Genomic DNA, 18,088 nt, shown 5'->3' on the forward strand with positions numbered 1-18,088 from the left:
CATTTTGATGTGTTTAATCACACAGTGATCTCATTATCTGAGGAGCTAAGGCAGCAGACAAGTAACCTTATTTAAAAAAAAAAAAAAACCTGCTCATTTAGATTCCTGAACTGACTTTCCGTAAAGACATATGAGTCTCAGTGCCAGCACAAGAAAGCAAGCAGGTTCACCACATCCAGCAGTAGCTGACCATTAGATAGGCTTAGCATTTGTTTTTTTTTATTTACTTTGAGAGCAGTTTTATAAGTAAGGCTACCTGCCCATGGTTACTTATCTCATAATAACAAACCCAATACAACGAAAACTAAATCTTTTTTTAAAAGCGTTCTGTTCTGCAGTATTTTAATAGCACATTCTAAGACCTAAGAGATCTCCCTGACCCGTCCTCTCTCCTTACAGAACTTACAGCAAAAGAAAGTGTTCCACTTTCAACATCTGGGTTTATCACTATCCAAAGTCAGCAGTAGTTGCTTTTTGACTCGAGTGCGTAGTGTAAACTCTGTTATGAGAGAGCTGGTATGAATCCAGATTGTAACCCTGCCAATATCCTGGCTAGCAGAAGTCAAATTAAAAAACCGACACTCAAGAAAAACAAAGTACCCTCCCAAGATTCCTACCAAAGCAGAAAGGAGATCTATTTGCAAGATACGAGAGGAAAAAAGTGCACTGGTGCTTACCACTGGCAATTGGGCGATTCAAATTTTACAGAACTTAACGATCCTTTTTCTTCCACAAGCTAAAGAGTATTTACCTATCAGAACCAACAAAGCAGACAAAATGCTGCTACATCAAGACTATTTTTGCTTATTTTTCCCCCAATTACCTACACGTTCGGTCATGATCAAAAACTGTTTAATATTGTTCACTTATAAATTCCCTGTTGTTATGTTTCATTAGCTGCTACTCTCTTCTGATTCACGATAACAAATTAGAACAAGGGCTGTTTAACTCACTTAAAATAAAATGCCCTCACCTAAAATAAACTACCTTGGGATCCTATTTACTTGCAAGGTAAGGCAGGGTGATACCTTTGAAGCTTCTCTGTTCAAAATACAAGACAACAAGAACTTGAGTCACTAATTAGTCCCCTACAATCCCACAACATCACCACAAAAGAAATCATGTTTTAAAATTGTCACAACTGCATACAGCATGCCATGGCTTCTTATAATGGGCATGCAATTTCACTGTATGAAGGACAACAGACATTTCCACAGAGCAAAGAATTTTTATGAGAGATGATTACTATGTCACAAAATATAGGAGTATGCTAAGACTGCACCTTCATAGCTGAATCTCTCTGTATGCCAAAGCCAAATTCAGTCGGTTTAACGAGGTAGAACCTGGCACCAACACCACTACCAAAAAAAATTTATACAGAACTGCTATGCTATCAATTTTTAAGTACAATACCTACTATCAGTGCGCAATACCTCATAATGTCACATTCTACAAAATACTTTTGCCTAAACCTATCTATTAACATGGATATCCAAATCTCCCATTGCATGCACCTTTATTTCAGACTTAACTTGTAGTTCTCAAAAACATTACTAGCCTCTGTTTCCACTCCACTGCTTACAACTTTATTTATATATATAAAAGTTCCTGTAAGTAAATTCTAAAGATTTAAAATTCTTTTTAATGGGTTAGTAAGTGCCCAAGCTGTAAAAAACAATCACTGCCAGAAGGGAATGCTGTACTCCTTACTCCAGATCAAGTTCTTTAATTGCATTTTTGTTAGAAGCAGACAAACTCACCCAATCTCATCTGATAACATTGTGAATCTTCTTAAACAGATTTGTATTCAGAGATTTTTGTATTCAGAGATTTTATTTGTCAAAGAACAGCTTTTATTCAAAAAACAGAAAAAAAGGAATTTGTAAGACCTATAGCCAAAGCAATATTAAATATTGGAAAATATCACCTAAACACCTGCCCACAAGCCCTACCCAAGGACACCCACAGATTTAAAGAGAGAAGGCAGTTTTCTCCGGCAAAAGGATTCCACAAAATGAAAAAACAGTCATTGCCATAAACCAAAACACATTATATATGATCCCTCCCAACTCAGGATCTGTTCACAGAGCAGAACTGCTAAAAAGCTTATGGCTTAGTTTTTATTTGATGACTGAGACTGTACAAAAAGCCTGCAGAAATTAGGTAACCAATTCTCATCAAAATTTAATAAACATTAGATACCTAATTCCTTTAGGCCCTTACAAATGTCTCACTGAAGTCAAGGCAAAAATCTACCAATAGACACCAGATGTAATGGTAGCTAGGCTCTAACCATACATATGGTTTAGGTAAATTCTAGCATCTATATTCAGACAGGCAATGTGTTACCAGTTCCCTGCAGAGGTTAGGTATTCGGAGTGATGATTTACTGAGTGCCTGTTAAGAGCTATGCAAAAAAGTGTAAACACCTATAACATTTTTAAGGATTGTAATGAAATGAGAAAACAAATTTCCATCACGCTGGCCCAAATGGTGATGCTGCTGACCCAGATTTTCAAAAGTATTACATGCTATCTAATTGTTTCTCAAGTGTCCAGTCCTACAATTTCTCACAACTCTCACAGGAGTAGTCACATGACTTCCAAAAAGAGACAACTCTTCTCTAATTGCAAATCCAAAATGCTTCCTAAATTTATGCACATCAACATCACCCGATTTCTTTTGTGAACAGCCTCAAATAGTAGGCCAGATTCTCTTCTCTTAGCTTTCCACACAGAGATGTCTGCTGTATATCATTCTTTCTCTTCTTCTTTTGCCTCCTCAGATGAAGGAAGCTCTTTCTCCCAGACAAAGTATGTACTCAGATCGAACCCTTTTTATTTCTTGAACCCATGCCAGGGAACAAGCAGGGATTGAATCAGTTGTGGTGAATCATGTAGTTCTTCTTGTGGTCCTAGAAAATTTTCTCCCTCTCCCACCTCTTTTGGACACATGAGAGTTCAGAGAGAAAAGAATGTATCACTGTCAAGGTGACTTAGCCAGATACAAACACAAAGGGAGCCTCAAGACCAAGAGCTAAAGAGAAAGACCAAGGATCTGGCCAAAATGCTCAACTATTTCTGGATGAAAGGATTCAGGATTGTGAACATCTACATTACAAAGATTTTGAGTATGCTATGAGGGTGAGGATAATCCTTAAGCACAAGTGTTCTGCACTTTACAAAACTTTCTGAGTGTATATAAAGTGAGATACAGCTATTTCATTGTACAATGGAGTTTCTATTAGCTCAAAGTTTTGGTGCCCACAGCATCCAAGTCTGTTGCACATACTGTGGTATAAAGCTGCTACAAACCCCAGGGTAACAAAGGCATGGATTCCTTCACATGAGGAAAAGTATGCAACATTACTAGATCCAAAACTAAAACAGAAGACGCAAGAAACCACCATCGCTACTCAGGAATTCAAGACCAGCTGGGCACCCCAAAAGATCCAGAGACTGTAGACACCTTTGGCACAGGGTAGTTACACTGAGTCTAGGATGAAGCAGTATCTATTTATAATTCCTGCGGTTGTGTCCCTTCACCATTCAATATAACTTCTACCTTTTCCAGACTGAGTCAACCTAAACTGAGTCTCAACCAGTGTATTTTCAGCCAGATCCTCTGCTTTAGACAACGTAGTAGTCTAAAGCACGTAGCAAGCAAACTGCACTATTTAGATCTGATGAAAAGGCAACGTAGACCCAAGAGTCAGTCATGTGCTATGAGCACAGGGCAAAGCAGATCACCTCCCCATAACTGTACATACACAGGAAAACAGTTAACTACAGCCCACTTCCCCCCACCCAGCTCCAACTGAAGGCATGAGTCACAGATGGTTCTGAAAAGATACATCATGAAAGCATGATACACTGTTACCGGGAACAGGGTAACTGGGGTTTACCTTCCTTACACTACCATAGAAAACACAAAATGACACTGTCAATGAGTCGTGGTTTTTGCTTCATTTGCTAACAGTAATCAGATGTTGAAAGTTTAAGAACTGATCAATACAACAGCTCATTATACTTAAAATAAATAACTTAGAATATTTACACGCAAGTCGGTGATCTGGATATTACAGTCCTACAGGACACTGTGCATTAACATTTATTAGGACTTCACTATTGCTATTTCATCAAACAACGATTTAGTCAATAAACAGGTGCATATGAAACAACTACAGAAAAACAGGAAAGGAGAACAGCCAAATCTTCAACTGATATAAACCAGTGCTACTCAGTTCACACAAAAGTGGAACACACTAATAGCGGAAGATACGCCTTTACATACCCAGGTATGTAACTTCACTGTAACTTCAAGATCACTTCTGGAAGGGAACTTGCAGTTTACATTCAAATCACAGAATGAGAAACACAGCACGTTAATTGCATATCCAGATACTCAGGACAAAGACAACCAACCTCCGGACACTGCCTCATAGGTTTCTCTAGCCTCCTACCAAGAACGGCTACCCTCCCCCACAGCACAGCCAGCAGAACGGGTTGTGTGCTTGCACCAGACATTTCACCGTGGAGTCATGTAACAAAAGCGCACGCTGAGACAGCTTACTTCACGATAGTCCTAGTACGAAAAGACTGGCTAAGAGCTGGGGGCCAGATCTACTCCAGCCAGTTCAAGGGAAGCCATCACAAGTCAGAGTTCACATACGTTAGGCGTAAGCCTTGTCATCAAAGCTCTCACTGAAAAGGCTAAAGCACAAGCATATGATCCCTTCAGATAGCTTTGCCTCAAAAGGTAGCAGCCCTCAGGAAAGCCTAGAGCAGACAGCCGGAGTTAGGATTTTAAGGAAGTGGTTTTCAACCCCACAGCCATATTCATCACAGAAAAGCTGTCAATGCCTAAAATCAAGCCCACGTTTGGATTAGCTCTGTTCAGTGCTACATGTGCAGATTCTACTGTACATTTACGGGACACAAAACTGACTCATGACAGTGCTGACTGGTTACAGATCAAGTTTCCATGCAGTGACCTTTTCTATAGGCATTAATCACAGTTATTGAACATCATCTTCACATTAGAGTCTAACAAACAAAAGCCGTACTTAGAGGTAGGTGGAGGGAAAGAAATTCTTTGTATTACTGACAGGGCTTGTTCTTACTTAGAGGAAGGAGAAGACGAGCAAGAAAGAAGTTTGTTCTTAATACAAGTTACTTGAGAAAAAATATCACCGGAAGATGAGGCGACAGCACGATTTTCAGGACAACAAACTTATTTTTAATGTTATTCCTAAAGGCTCCAGTTCTAACGATCTCATTCTCTGCTCATGGCCTACAGTAAGACACAAGAAATGTTCTCTATCCAATGGAGGCAGAAATAAAAATGTTTACACTCAAGAAGTGATGATTTTAAACATGTCAGAAAAAAACATAACAGTTTTGAGTCTTAGTCCTCTTATCATGCTATATTTGCAAACTACCAAAGCTGTATTTAAAGGAGGGCTTACTTCTTTCCCTTATTCATCTTCAACTTTTTTATCTTGCTAATATAGCATAAGCCTCTGTGTGCTGCCTTTTTCATGACAAGTGATCTTTATGTTCTAACCTTGCATTTATTATTCCACTTTAGCTTCTCACTTCTGTTTGATCCTCAACTGATGGACTGCAAAAGAGGTGGAGCTCAAGGAAGCACTTTGTATACATGGTGATCTTCAACTGCAGCAGGAAAAAAAACCCAAAAATTAAGTATTTTAGTTAATGATTTGTAAAAAATGTTCTAATTCATATAAAAAATGAAAATTCGCCTTCTGAAAAGGATCACTAGATCACAGCAATATTATTAATCATGAACATAATTAATCAAGATCATATCCACAGGATTTGAGGAAGAAGTGCAGACTTCTTTTTTTTCCTATAGTTGCTACTGTGCACATTCTGACCTTAACTTCAAACTCCAGTAAAAATTGAGAAAATATATCTGCAGATATTCATTTCAGTTACACCTTTGTCAAGAATACATTTAATATAAGAATACTAGCTGGAGTACCTTTTCCTGGTCAATTTCAAGCCTCAGGGGCTGGCCAAAGCACTTTTTAAACCTGACAAGAAATGCTCACAGACCACTTTAGAAAGGAACAAAAGAAAAGATCTAAGACTGCTTTGAACACACTCTTGTGGCGCACATGTTCTATGAAGCACCGTAGAAATACTACTCCTAAAGCTGAGACAGAACTCATGAGAGAAATACTGTATTTAATGAAGCCCTCACACCTGTCAAGTTCACGTGCTACACAATACCCCTAACTTTGAATTTATTTCAAAATACTCATCATCCATACAATCTTTTTGCCTCCTATTACTGATGTGTTACATATGGATATAAAAACTTGTCTCTAACCCTATCCTTTCGGTACATCATTTTTTCCTTAGAGTAATAAAGGGACAAAAAAAAACAGAAGTCAAGAAGAGTAATAGAGCAATTAGGTTCCCAAAGAGAAAGTGTGGCTTTATTTGCATAACAATACACTGACTTACACAGAGAAGGCTGCCTCACCTCTGAGCATGCAGCCAGTATACTACTAAAGGAATTAAATTTTGGTACAACGTTCATTTGCCTCGCTCTTAGGGGCCATGGTTAAAATTAAGAAACACTGAAGAAATTAAAAATGCAGAAAAGAATGTAAATGGAATAAAGCACTAAAGGTCACTGGTCCCATGTTATTTTCTAACAAAAAGCAAGCACAACACTTAATATTAACAGGCAATATGGAGAGAGATAGGTGGACAGACAGATCTTCAACCCTTCAGCTGGTTAATTACCTATCTGAAATATTCATCAAAAAACATCCAAAAAGAACAAAGTTCACCAAACGTTTGGCAGGTCTAAACATCAACAGCAAAGTAAACGGGAGATACCACGGCGGATCGATTCAGCACCAACTATGCAGCTACGCTGACAACCACGGTTATTTACTTGACGTATAATAACGTGTATTTCAAAACCCAAAAGAAGGGGGAGGGGGAGTTAAAGAAGAGCAGGAACTTTTTTCCCGTCTGGTGTCGTTTTGTTGTGGCAACAAGGTAAACTCAGGTGGGGGCAGGGGCGCGGGGAGGGTCGGAAACTCCAGCTCCTCTCCGGGCGGGGGCAGGGCCGAGCGCCGCCACCATGTGTTTCGGGGCAGGGGCCAACTTGGGCGCCGCGGCCGGGGAGAGGGCCGCTCCCCGCCGCCGCGCGACCGTTAACGGCCGCTCCCCGCCGCCGCGCGACCGTTAACGGCCGCCCGCCGCCGCCGCCGCCGCCCCGCGCGGCTCTTCCGGCAGCGCCGGGCGAGGCGCGTAGGCCTCACCGCCGCGCCGGCAGCCGCCCGGCGCCTCCCTCCGCCGGCAGAGCCAGCAGGGCCCGCGTCTCCCCCGCCGGCCTTTTCTAGAAAGTTTTTCGCCCCCGCCGACAGGCGGTAAACACCCGCCTGTGGAAACCCCGCCGCGCGCCCTCCCTCCCTCCCCAAATGGCTGCGCAGCTCTCTGCCCGGCCGGGGCCCGCAGCCTCTACCTGGGCGGCGAGGGTACCGCGGCCGGCACCGGGTGAGCCGGCGGCGGCGGCGGGCCGGGGGACGTGCCCGGCGGCGGGGCTAGGCCGCCGGCCCGCTCCGCCTGCCCTCCGTCTCCGTGTCACGCCGATCAGACGCGCCGCTGCCTGTGGCGGCGCTGACTTCCTGATCGCCCGCCGCCGCTCGCACACGCACAGGAAAGGAAGGAGGGAGCCGCCGCCGCCGCTACCGCCGCCTCCCCCGGGCCGGCACACGGATGAGCTCCGCCGGCCTCCTCCTCCTCCGTCCTCCGCCGCCGCCGCCGCCGCCGCCGCCCGGGAACTAACTGCCCCAGCGGCCGCAGCCGGCCCCGCCGCCTCCCGGGGCGGAGAAGTTTTCCCGGTGCCGACCGCCGCCGCCCCCCTCTCCCTCCCGGCGGGGCAGCCCCTCGCCCGCCGCCTGCCTCTACCTGCATACCCGCGTGTCCGCCCGCCCTCGGCCCGACCGACCGAAAAAGAGGAAGAAAAAAAAAAAAAAAGATTTTCCGCGCACACCGGAAATAATTTTTTTTTTTTTTTTGCTTAGAAGGCGATTACAGAATTGCAAGCTGCAATGTTTTGTGCTTCTCTGCCTCGCAGGCTGCTGCAAGGCGGGCATGACTCCTGCACGGAGCGGGGCGGAGGTGGCGCTGGGGGGGGAGCGTCACTATTTTGGGAAGTGAATCGCGACACCTTTGCAGCAGGAATGACTGACTGCACGGCCGAAAACACAGGCTGAACTGAAAGGCAACAGGAGCCGCAGCCTGGTGTGTGTGTGTGTGTCCCGGTCGCCAGGCGGGTGTGTGTGTAGCGTGGGTGACAGGCAGACAGCGATTATCCGGATCACGCATCCGGATTATCCGGGGCGGCGCGGTGGTGGTGCGGTGCCCGTCGCTGCCTTTAAAAAATTTACCTCCACACACACACACACACACGTATAAAGCATCGAAATACGCGGATTAGAAATACACACACACACGGCGCGCTCCTCGCTGCCTCCTCCTCCTCCTCCTGGTCTCTCTCTGGTGGTGCAGCTGACTCACAAGTCAGCGACCACGGATATTCGGATCTTTCTTCCTCTTTTTCTCCCCCCCCCCCCCCAGTGAAGATTTGCATTATGATTATTCCAGAAATACCGGATCAAAACTTTCTTCTCTCCACCCACTGGAGCACATAAATATTTCCGGAGGAGGGATGGACGACGTTGGAGAAGGTGGGCAGAGGCAGAAGGTCGCATAATCACCCCTGGGGCCAGCGGGGATCTTTTTTTTTTTTTTGGGGGGGGGGGAGGGAGGGAAAGAGGGAGAGAAGCTGCGTGCGCGTGGGATCAATAACAATAAAGGACTGCCGAAAACATTGAAACGGCGAAGGCTGGGAGCGCGCAAGCGGCGAGGCGAGGCGAGCGACGGGGCAGGGGAGGGGAAAGGGAGCTGTGAGTTATATTTACCTTTCGCCGGGGCGGAGTGCCGTGCTGGATGTCGCCCCTCTCCCTCTCCGTGAGTCACCCGGAGTACCAAACCGGGGAGAGGGACTAGATTATGAACATGACTTCATTGATGACAGCCATGCCCTCCTCTTCCGAAACACCGCCCCGGCCCCGGCTCCCGCCCCCGCCCCCGCCCCCGCCCCGCGCCGCTCCCATTGGCCAGCCGCCGCGGCAAGCGCCCGCCCCCGGCGCCGGCAGCGCGGCCCGATTGGAGCCGGGCGGCTGTCACTCAGCGGCGGGAGGCGGGGTGGCGGTTGCCCCTGAGGCCCGGACGGGGCGGGCGCAGGCGCTCGACGTTTTTATACTGTAAATCCTCCCTTCTTCCCCCTCCCCCCGTTTTCACCCCAAATCCTTCAGCGGCTCTAACAAAAACCTGCGGGTCGGTTGCGGAGAGCGTGGCCGTCGGCGTGACGCGCAGCTGAGCGTCCCGCGGCAGTTGAGGGCCCGGCCGCCCCGGAACGGCTACGTGCGCCGTGTGCTCCTCGCTCTGTGTTTTGTCGGGCGGGGTGATTTGCCTCTTCTGAACGTAGTGTGAGTAACTGCTCGGCGCTGGACACCTCGTTGGTTGTCTTCCTTCCTTCCTTCCTTCCTTTCTTTTTTTTTTTTTTTTGGCCCAAGAGTAAAATTTCACACCAAGGGAAACCTCAGGATTAAAACAGTTGGTTGCACGCGTGCAAGTGGCCGTGTTTAAAAGGAAGTCGCCCTGCTGAGCCGAGCCACCAGCTGGAGTAAAGACCTGAAGCGATGCTGGGAGCACTAGATGCTCCGTCGTGTGGTCATTAGGTGACAAGCGCTGTTTACATGGCCTCCCCCCCCCCCCCCCCCGCTGTGGTGGTAGATTTAGGATCAATAATCGCCCAGATACAATGCTAGGTATCTAATACTAATTATTACTGTTTATGTAGTTTTTTCCAAGATGCTGTCACTTATCACTATTTTCATCGTGCTAGTTAGATAAAGTGAGTATCAAAACGCTGAAAGAGCAGCGCACAAGAGAGAGTCAGTGTTAACACCGGAGAGTCCTGAGTATGCAATAAATTAGTTTTTGGGGATTTTTTTTTTTTTAAGGCTGTATGTTGAGTTCACCAGTGTTTATAGGAAAAGCGCTTGGGAGCAAAGTCAAAGAACCAGGGAAGCAAATTCTATACAAATAGCCAGTCAAAATAGTTGTAGATAACGATATTTATCTGTGAATAATTTGGAACTGTGGTTATGCAACTGTGTCTTAAACCATGATTTGAAATCCAGTATCTTAGAGATAAGGGAACACGGTAAACGTTCTTGGGGAAGGAGGATGATATCAATGAAAGGGGTGGTTCTCTGTGTACCGTAGCTCTCTCATTTGGTACCGTAACTCTCATTACACTGTGTTTCTCTCCCTTTCCCTTCCCTCCTACCCCCCTGGGAAATCTGCAGGCTTTCTGCCCTTTAGCAAGAGGGAAGCTTACTTACCGGATAGCTCACTTGCTGTTTGGACTCAGCAGAACTCAAACCAAATGGCTGTTCCTTTTGGTAGAAGGGATACGGAGAGAAAGCAAAGAATATAAAATTAATATTTTGGGTGAAACAAAGTATCCATTTCACATCAGAGATAAATGCACTGCTTGGCTACCAAATCTCTGTTGAATTGACATATTGCTAATGTCAAGCTGAAGGCGGCTTCTTGTATCTGATATACCTCTTTTTCTGTCAAGGCAGATATGTTCAAATGACATAGAAATTTTTACTGAAATTGATGGGATCAATAAGGATTCAGTATATGAACCTTGGTGGCAAAAGCTCCATGAATAGCAAATATGCAAAACAGTGAATACTCACAAACTAAAGGGGTAAACTGGCTTTCCATGGGTTGATTTGTCCAGCTTACCACAAGAAAAAAGGTAAGGTCACTGGATTGAATGAATAGTTTGGGTGCTGCCATCAACAGTGGAATTGAACAGAAAATTTTCAAACTGGATCAAATACCACTAAGTGAAAAGGTTCTATTTTGACGAGTTAGAAGTATCACTGTGGAACTACAGTTTGTAAGTGTGAAGAAGGACAGCAGTATAGTTAAAGTCGTTTAGAAACTGATACATCCCTGTTGCATGGACACACTTATACCAAAAGACAGTCATTACTGTGGGGGAGTTGCAGATGTTTAGAGCAGCCTCACCTCCACCCCAAAAGAAATCCCTACTGCAACAGTTCATGGTGTTATTTACCTCTTTGCTACCAACATTCTGAGGGATGTTACTTCCCCTGCAGCAGAAACGGCAGAAAGGAACGTCTTTTAGTGCCTCAGCCAGTTCCTAGCAAAGTCTCGTTGCTTAACTGACCAGTGAAAGTGGGCTTATGCTAAAACACTGCATGAAGATGACTTCATGCTCAGGTTTCTGTAGAAATAACACAAAAAAACCCAAAAAATTGTGTATCCATGGAAGCCATAAATGAGTGAACTTAAGACTTGTCTTAGGAAAATGGGTAGCATTTCTGCTGACTTCCATTTTCAGGGTTACTTGAAAAAGAAAAGAAGAAAAGCATACTTATTTGTTTGAACTTTAATGCAAGCCCTCAAAGATGAAAACGTGCTGAAGGCAAGACAGTTCAGAGATACAGTGAGGCTAAGTTCATTGAGGTCATGATCCGATGGGGAGGTAAGACTGACCTCCATCAGTATGTTTGTAGTAAAGTGGAAGTATCTTGTCATTTACATCGAGATAGTCCATGTATCTTAGTTACCCAGGAAAGAAAAAGCAGACCTTTTTTTTTTTAAGCAGTGAAGAGAAACCCTCACATGGTGGTACTCCACTGAGGAAAACACCAAGATCAGAAACCCTGGAAAGTCTCAGTTTTGCAGGTAAAATCTGCAAAACTCTTCTCATGCCCTATACATTGTGCCTTGGAAGGAGTATACTTTTTGTTTTTCTGAAAGTAAATGTATGCTAGAGTGAAGGTTACTCTTACCTACTCATCTATCTATGGATCTGTAATAAGTAATACTAAAAGTTTGACAGACTCCATTAAAAGGGTGGACCACGACCTGATACGACGGGCAACAATGCGGTTGAGTAGTGTACAGCTAGTTAAAATTTTTCCTCCTCCCATGGAAAATGTAATTGTTTTTATGTAAAAGTTCTATTCTGAAATGACATTCAGGAATGTGCCTGGTACTTCTGCCCGTTTCTTTGGAAGACCTTTCCCTCGATTTTTCTTTTTTTCTAAAGACATACACAGCTGGCTTTCTTCATAGCTTTAAAAAAATACAGCCCCTTCCAAAGGACTTGTTCTGCTTTAGACTCTCAAGGTATGTTTATACGAGTGTGGTGTCCAAAAGATAATGTTCAGCTGAGGTCGTCCCAGTGCTGAATTGTCGTCTTTGTCTGAAGTGCCTTTGTGAACGCGTTCCAAAACAGAGCGGGTGAGTGTATATGTCTGTGGAGCGGAGAGCAAGGAGGAAGGTACAGTGGCTTGCAGTGACATTCGGCTTGCATGCCTATTTGTTTTGCAGTCTGCGAAATTCCAGAGTTGAATTTAATTTCTTGTTTTAAGGAAAAGGGGAAGAAATTGTACTGTTGATCATAGTGCTCTCCTTTTTGTTCTTCAAGCTGCTGTTTTGCTGCCTGACCTGGTGGTCCCATTTTGTGTTTGCTTTTTTTTCCAATAGTACCACTTTGTTCTTGATTTCATTGAATTTTATGTTGGTTTCAGAAACTCTGCAATTTCTCAATATTATTTTCAGTTCTAATCCTCTCTCCTAAGATGTTTGCCAAACCCCACTAGTTTTGTGTCATTAAAAAGAATACTGAATAGAAGCACATCCAGAATGGATTTTTCTAGGACTCTATTTGAAATATTTTCAGTGATTGTGGATTCATTCCTGGGTGTTTTGGTTCTGGCAAACAGTTATCTCTTCCTATGTTTTTAGTACTATCAACCTGTTTCAGGCTGTGGATGTTTCTGGACCCGTAAAACTGTTTGCTGGAAATGGTCAAACAACTTCTGTTCGGCAGAGCAAATCCAGGATTCTGAACTGATACCAGTAGTTCTTAGATAATCCCTTCTGCTATTCTTGTGCTTGATAATGTTCCTGCTGTAAATGCAAACTTACCTGCCTGCTTTTAAACACTGTGCCCTTACTTGGCTCTGAGTGTGAGAAACAAAGCCAAAAGCTCCAGTGATTGGCTTATTCTAGTGTTCGCACTATTGGAGTTGTGCTAATTGTGGGGCAGCGGGGGGAGATTTAGTGAAAGTTACCACTGTAAGATTTTTATCCTATAAACAGCAGAGGTCATGAATGTAGTGGGTTGGGAAGAATAAGTTCTTTATTGTGTGACTGTGGAGATTATGGTAATTCAATTTAATCACAGTGAAAGCTAAGCATAGAGGACCAAGTCCTTTTCGTGTGTTAACACTCGACTCAAGCCAGGCTACCACTCGAATGAAAACTGGGCTAATGACATTTCTATTACAGGTTCTGTTCTGGTTTGCAGTATGAAAGTGGGTAACAAAGGGAATCTGTTCAGGCAATGAATACCTCTGCCTTTGAAAAGGGTGACTTGCACTTGAGTTCTCCATAACTCACAGTTACATACGGCTTGGTTTCCTAATGCAATGAAATCTTACGACTGATTTGTGTATCAAGGGCAGTGGTCACAAAGACCACTCAAAGACCATCACAAAAAAACTGACTGCTCAGGGTAGTAGAATTTGCGATAGCTTGCACTTCTCTTCATGTGTTTTCCCCTCTTCCAATCCAATTTTTGAGAATTCTGTTCCTGCATGGTTTTGCTCACAAATACTTAACTTTTTGCTTTACAGCCTCTCCCTTTGTACAGCTACCCATTTCTTTTTTCATTTACATTATGCTTTCTTCTGCTTTTTTTTTTTTTTTTTTTTTTTTTTTTGCTCGTGAGCACAGTTATGCAATAAGAGTTGTTCCTTCATCACTGCTGTTGATATCAGCATTATGCAGAGTGGAACAAGGTGGAATTGCACTATCTAAAAGGAAGCATTCATTTTAGTAAGCCACTGCTTGCCATTTATGCAAAAGTTGAGGGTCAGCTGTCAATATTCTTTCTACCTTTTTGAGGTGTGGACTAGGTTTTGTCCCAATACCAGTATGCTTAAAGCAACAGAATTAAAATAAGATAGGATTTGGCCTAAACTGAAGAATCTTTAGCTTTGTTATTACTGGGTGGTATGGATTTCTTAGAAAGTTCATTAAGTATCTTCTCAAACTACTTTCAGCAACTACTAACATGACTTGTGCGCTTGCTAAATAGACATTTTATCTCATGCTTACTTCATGGCACCAAAGATGAGACATCTTTGTCCTAGCATTCTGCAAAAAAAGTATACCATGGCAAAAACAACTCTGAATCTCACTATCAGAAAGAGAAAATGCAGAGATCTTTTTTTTTTTCCTTCTGTCTTCACTCCTATCTTCACTTATTATTATGGGATGCTGTCATGTGCTTCATGTATACTCAGGAGTGACACTATGAAGTAGTAAAATCACAAGCAAGCTTCTGGTTACATCAGTATAATTCCAGTCTTTCTTGAGAGTAGGATGTATTTGTATATTTGCACTTTCACAATCCTAGCATCTGTTTTTTTTTGCCTGATGCAATAGAAGGTACCAAACAAAATATAGGCTTTGTCAGATAAGACTATCAGTATATTCTAAGACAACCAAATAAAAAAGCTATTTTATAGCAGGTATCAGAATGTGCTTATTTGAAATTCCCTTCTACCTTAAGGTGGAACTTTTGAGACAAGTCCAGAATTAAGCAGATTTTTCATTAGCTTCCGTATCTCAAAATACATTTTACCAAAGTCAGCCCAGTGGGGTATGATAATAATTAACAATCAAACAGCAAAGGGAGGGGGGGAAAAAAGGGTTCCTTGAACGAAAGTTATGTCAGTAGTTCATTAAGTATTTTTCCAGCATGCAAGGATAGTTTTGTCATTTGTACTATGAATATGGTTTCCTCAGGTGAATGACAGCTACCTGCTCCATCACATAAATTGATCAGAAAGGCAAAAGGCAAATAGCAGACCTGGGACGTGTAAACTTCTCCAGATGCTGTCAAACACCGATATAAATTAGGGCCATACTCTGCTGACGTTCAACTTACAGAATGAGGGCAAGATATAGCCTTAAGGCTGCTCTGTGCATGCTCATTTATGAGCTCATTGTTAACAATTAAGTAAGTAAGAAAGAGTCTAAAGATATTTTTGTTTTAAATTTGTACATGTCCCTCACTATATCAGATGCAAAAAAAAAAGTGAAGTATAGCTGCTTGATCATGAAGGTACGTGATTTAGGGTCTGGAGTCTGTAGTTTCAGATAAAATATATCCTGGGCTCATCAATATGCAGACCTTCCGTAACTTAGTGTTCACACACTGATTAGGGTGGAATAGTATATTTCTGTTTAGCTTTAGCCAATTGAATTTAAAACCAACATGCATCACTCACCGTGAGACCATACTTGGCACACCCCTAAATTCAGCTATGCCAATGGAAGAAGTAAATATTGTCAGCTGTCTCTCCCTGCCATTTACAACAGTCATGGCTAATGGTGGGTGATCTGCCAACAGAACAGTTTGTATGATCTCTCCCTAATACCAGAGATTCAGGTAAGTCAGATCAGTTTTGACTGTTAATGTAAACAGTGTGAGCCAACCCAGCAGATTTTGACACAGTACTGTTGTTGCAGACTGCATTTTCAAGGCAGTATAGAGAACTTAAACCTTCACAGCAAAAATGGTGATGAGTGATGAATCAATGAAGACAACTTTTAATCCTACAAAACAGTTGAATCCAGAAGGGGACATCCATCCATAAACATCTCTTGGATGTTCACATAAGGAATTGTGTTAGTTCAGTTAACCAAAATGTGTGAATTTAAAATGATTTAAGTCAGTGGGCATCTCTATGTTAAACAGATCCATATGCTGCTTTTAGAAACCCTCTGAGTTGCTCAACTTTTATTCATGTTTCCTTATGTTTCAAGGTAGATTCTGCTACCTTAGCTTGTATGAGTTTTGTGTTCATTATTGCATTAACTTTCTGTGCTCTCTCTCTGACAATGAGATAGAACCTGTTCATCTTTCACCATTTTATTCAATGTCTGCTTGTTAAACTCTGTAAACTTAAAAACATTTGAGAATTGCTATTTTAATACGAGATATTTTAATCTCCCTGAGTAACCTGCCTATATGTCATTATGATGTGCTTGAAAGCTTGAAGGTGGGATTGTGATGATAATGCTTACTGACCAGTTTGTCTTGGAAAACAACCGTAAGTTAGATAACTAAGGGCAAATAGCTGAGGGCAAAGAAAGTTCTCAGGTGTAGTTACATATGGCCTTCAAATCTGAGAAAAGCTCATGTTTATTCATTCCATGGACTAAACTGCTGCTTGTGAACTGAAGCCATAAGGACAGTAACTCCTGTCACAGGGCTTCGTGCGTGTCTAGGGATGTGGAAGAGTCTGAGACGGTCTTGCAGTGATGTGGAAGACCCTCTCTTTCTGAACATCAGCTGGGGATCTGAGTTCCTGCTGATGGAGTTAAATAGGTTTCCAGCTGAGAAAGTGTAGGATGGAACTGGATGTATATGGTGAAAGCTTAAAAAAAAGAGTAGACACAAAAGTTACATAGGTAAATAATATTTTTCTGAAGAACATGAAAGGGTACCACTGCCTGACCTGAAGGAGAGAGAGATTGTGTTATAGCCTGTTTCACAAAGTCACTGTGCTCTTCTGTTGGACACGAAATAGAACCTGCTGAAGAAACTTGACATCATCATGGCTGGGATACTCCATTATCCCTTCTGGCAGAAGGCAGAACAGTCTCTGTGTTGAAGTCTTTAACTGCTGCAGCTATTTGCTGCAATGCATGTGAGTGAGAGCCCCTAAGTCTCTTTCCAAGCACTCCTTTGTCCTCAGGTAGAAGGTAATATATCCTCAGGCAGAAGGACATTATCATGTTCAGAATGTTGGCTCCTGGTCCACCTATTTCATTTAGAAGACTACTAAAGCATATATGAGTCCGAAAAACTCTACACCTCATTTTGGGAGACCAGCCACAAATGCAGAAGATATGAATATCTAAATTAATGCTTTTTTCCAGCTCCCCCAAAGTTCTAAATTAATGCTCCCCCCCCCAAAGTTCATAAGTTCATAAGAACTGTATTTTAAAGGAAAAAAGTACTGTTAATAGGGTTACAAAAGCAATTATGATGCTTTGGGGAGATAAGGGAGTAGAACTGAATTCTGGTTTTGAACAACTTGAAAATAACCCACTTCTGATTTAAAAAAAAAAAAAAAAAAGCCTTAGAGGAGCTCAGTTTTGTGTAACAGCCTGGCCTAGAACTATAAGACATCCATGGTTTTCAAATACTTCGGTTAGAAATTGCCAAGAAACAGAATTTTCTGTGTTTGTTTCTTTCACTTCCTCTAGACTGCATAAAGCAGATGCAGTTCATGAAACCTCACTAATTTCTAACAGTTTTCCAGGACTTGCAAATGCCTAGGACTCCTGTCTCAAGTGGCTTTAAGGAGTTTTCCCCCCCCCCCCCCCTATAAAATATACATAGAATGACCTGCTAAGAGCAGTAACAACACCACAATAAAGCTCAGAACCTTAAATGTTCAGCCTCTACATAAGAAAAAAACATCTGGGAAAAAATCAGTTAGCATTCTTTATCTGAGGTAGTTGTTGGGGTCACAAAGATTTTTAAAAGAACTGGAAAGTATTTGGAAATAATTACTGTAAGATATTGAGGCGAAAGATGCCACAGAATCTTAATATACAAGTGTCTGGGGAAAAGTAGGTAACTAGAAACCTCTGGATTCATTTGGTCAGGCTAAAAGATGAAGCTGTGAATGAAAAGACCAATAGTGGATTGTGATTTGATATTGAGAAGGCATTTATCAAGCAGAGATTTAAATCTAGTGGACTTGCTAACTCTACTAAATATAAAGGGATGCCTTTAAATATGTCATCTCTGCTTAGAAGATTTCAAAAGCAGAGTGATTCCACTACAGAAAACTTCATAGGCTAGGTAAATTTAAACTCCTTAATTACAA

General features: G+C 42.7%; 1 protein-coding gene and 1 long non-coding RNA gene across 20 annotated transcripts in view; one reads left to right on the top strand and one right to left on the bottom strand.

The window, feature by feature from the left end:
* Window positions 1-9,520, bottom strand: part of SMARCA2 (SWI/SNF related BAF chromatin remodeling complex subunit ATPase 2) — a 118,977-nt gene extending 109,457 nt beyond the window's left edge. For 2 of the 18 annotated variants that reach the window (XM_068926544.1, XM_068926537.1), the window contains exons 1-2: window positions 8,972-9,118; window positions 5,566-5,675 (exon numbers count right to left, since the gene is read on the bottom strand). The gene's annotated coding sequence lies outside the window, so the exon portion shown is untranslated. Of the gene's footprint in view, window positions 1-5,565; window positions 5,676-7,509; window positions 7,684-7,955; window positions 8,160-8,971; window positions 9,143-9,383 lie in introns of those variants that run through there. The other 16 variants (XM_068926542.1, XM_068926536.1, XM_068926535.1 and 13 more) reach the window with 12 other exon arrangements.
* LOC104140720 (uncharacterized) overlaps window positions 8,498-18,088 on the top strand; it is a 69,343-nt gene continuing 59,752 nt past the window's right edge. The window contains exon 1 of one of the 2 annotated variants that reach the window (XR_011137618.1): window positions 8,498-8,737. This is a non-coding gene — a long non-coding RNA (uncharacterized lncRNA). Of the gene's footprint in view, window positions 8,738-9,402; window positions 9,542-18,088 lie in introns of those variants that run through there. The other variant, XR_011137617.1, reaches the window with a different exon arrangement.

Source organism: Struthio camelus, chromosome Z, assembly GCF_040807025.1.
Source record: "Struthio camelus isolate bStrCam1 chromosome Z, bStrCam1.hap1, whole genome shotgun sequence".
Lineage (NCBI taxonomy): Eukaryota > Metazoa > Chordata > Aves > Struthioniformes > Struthionidae > Struthio > Struthio camelus.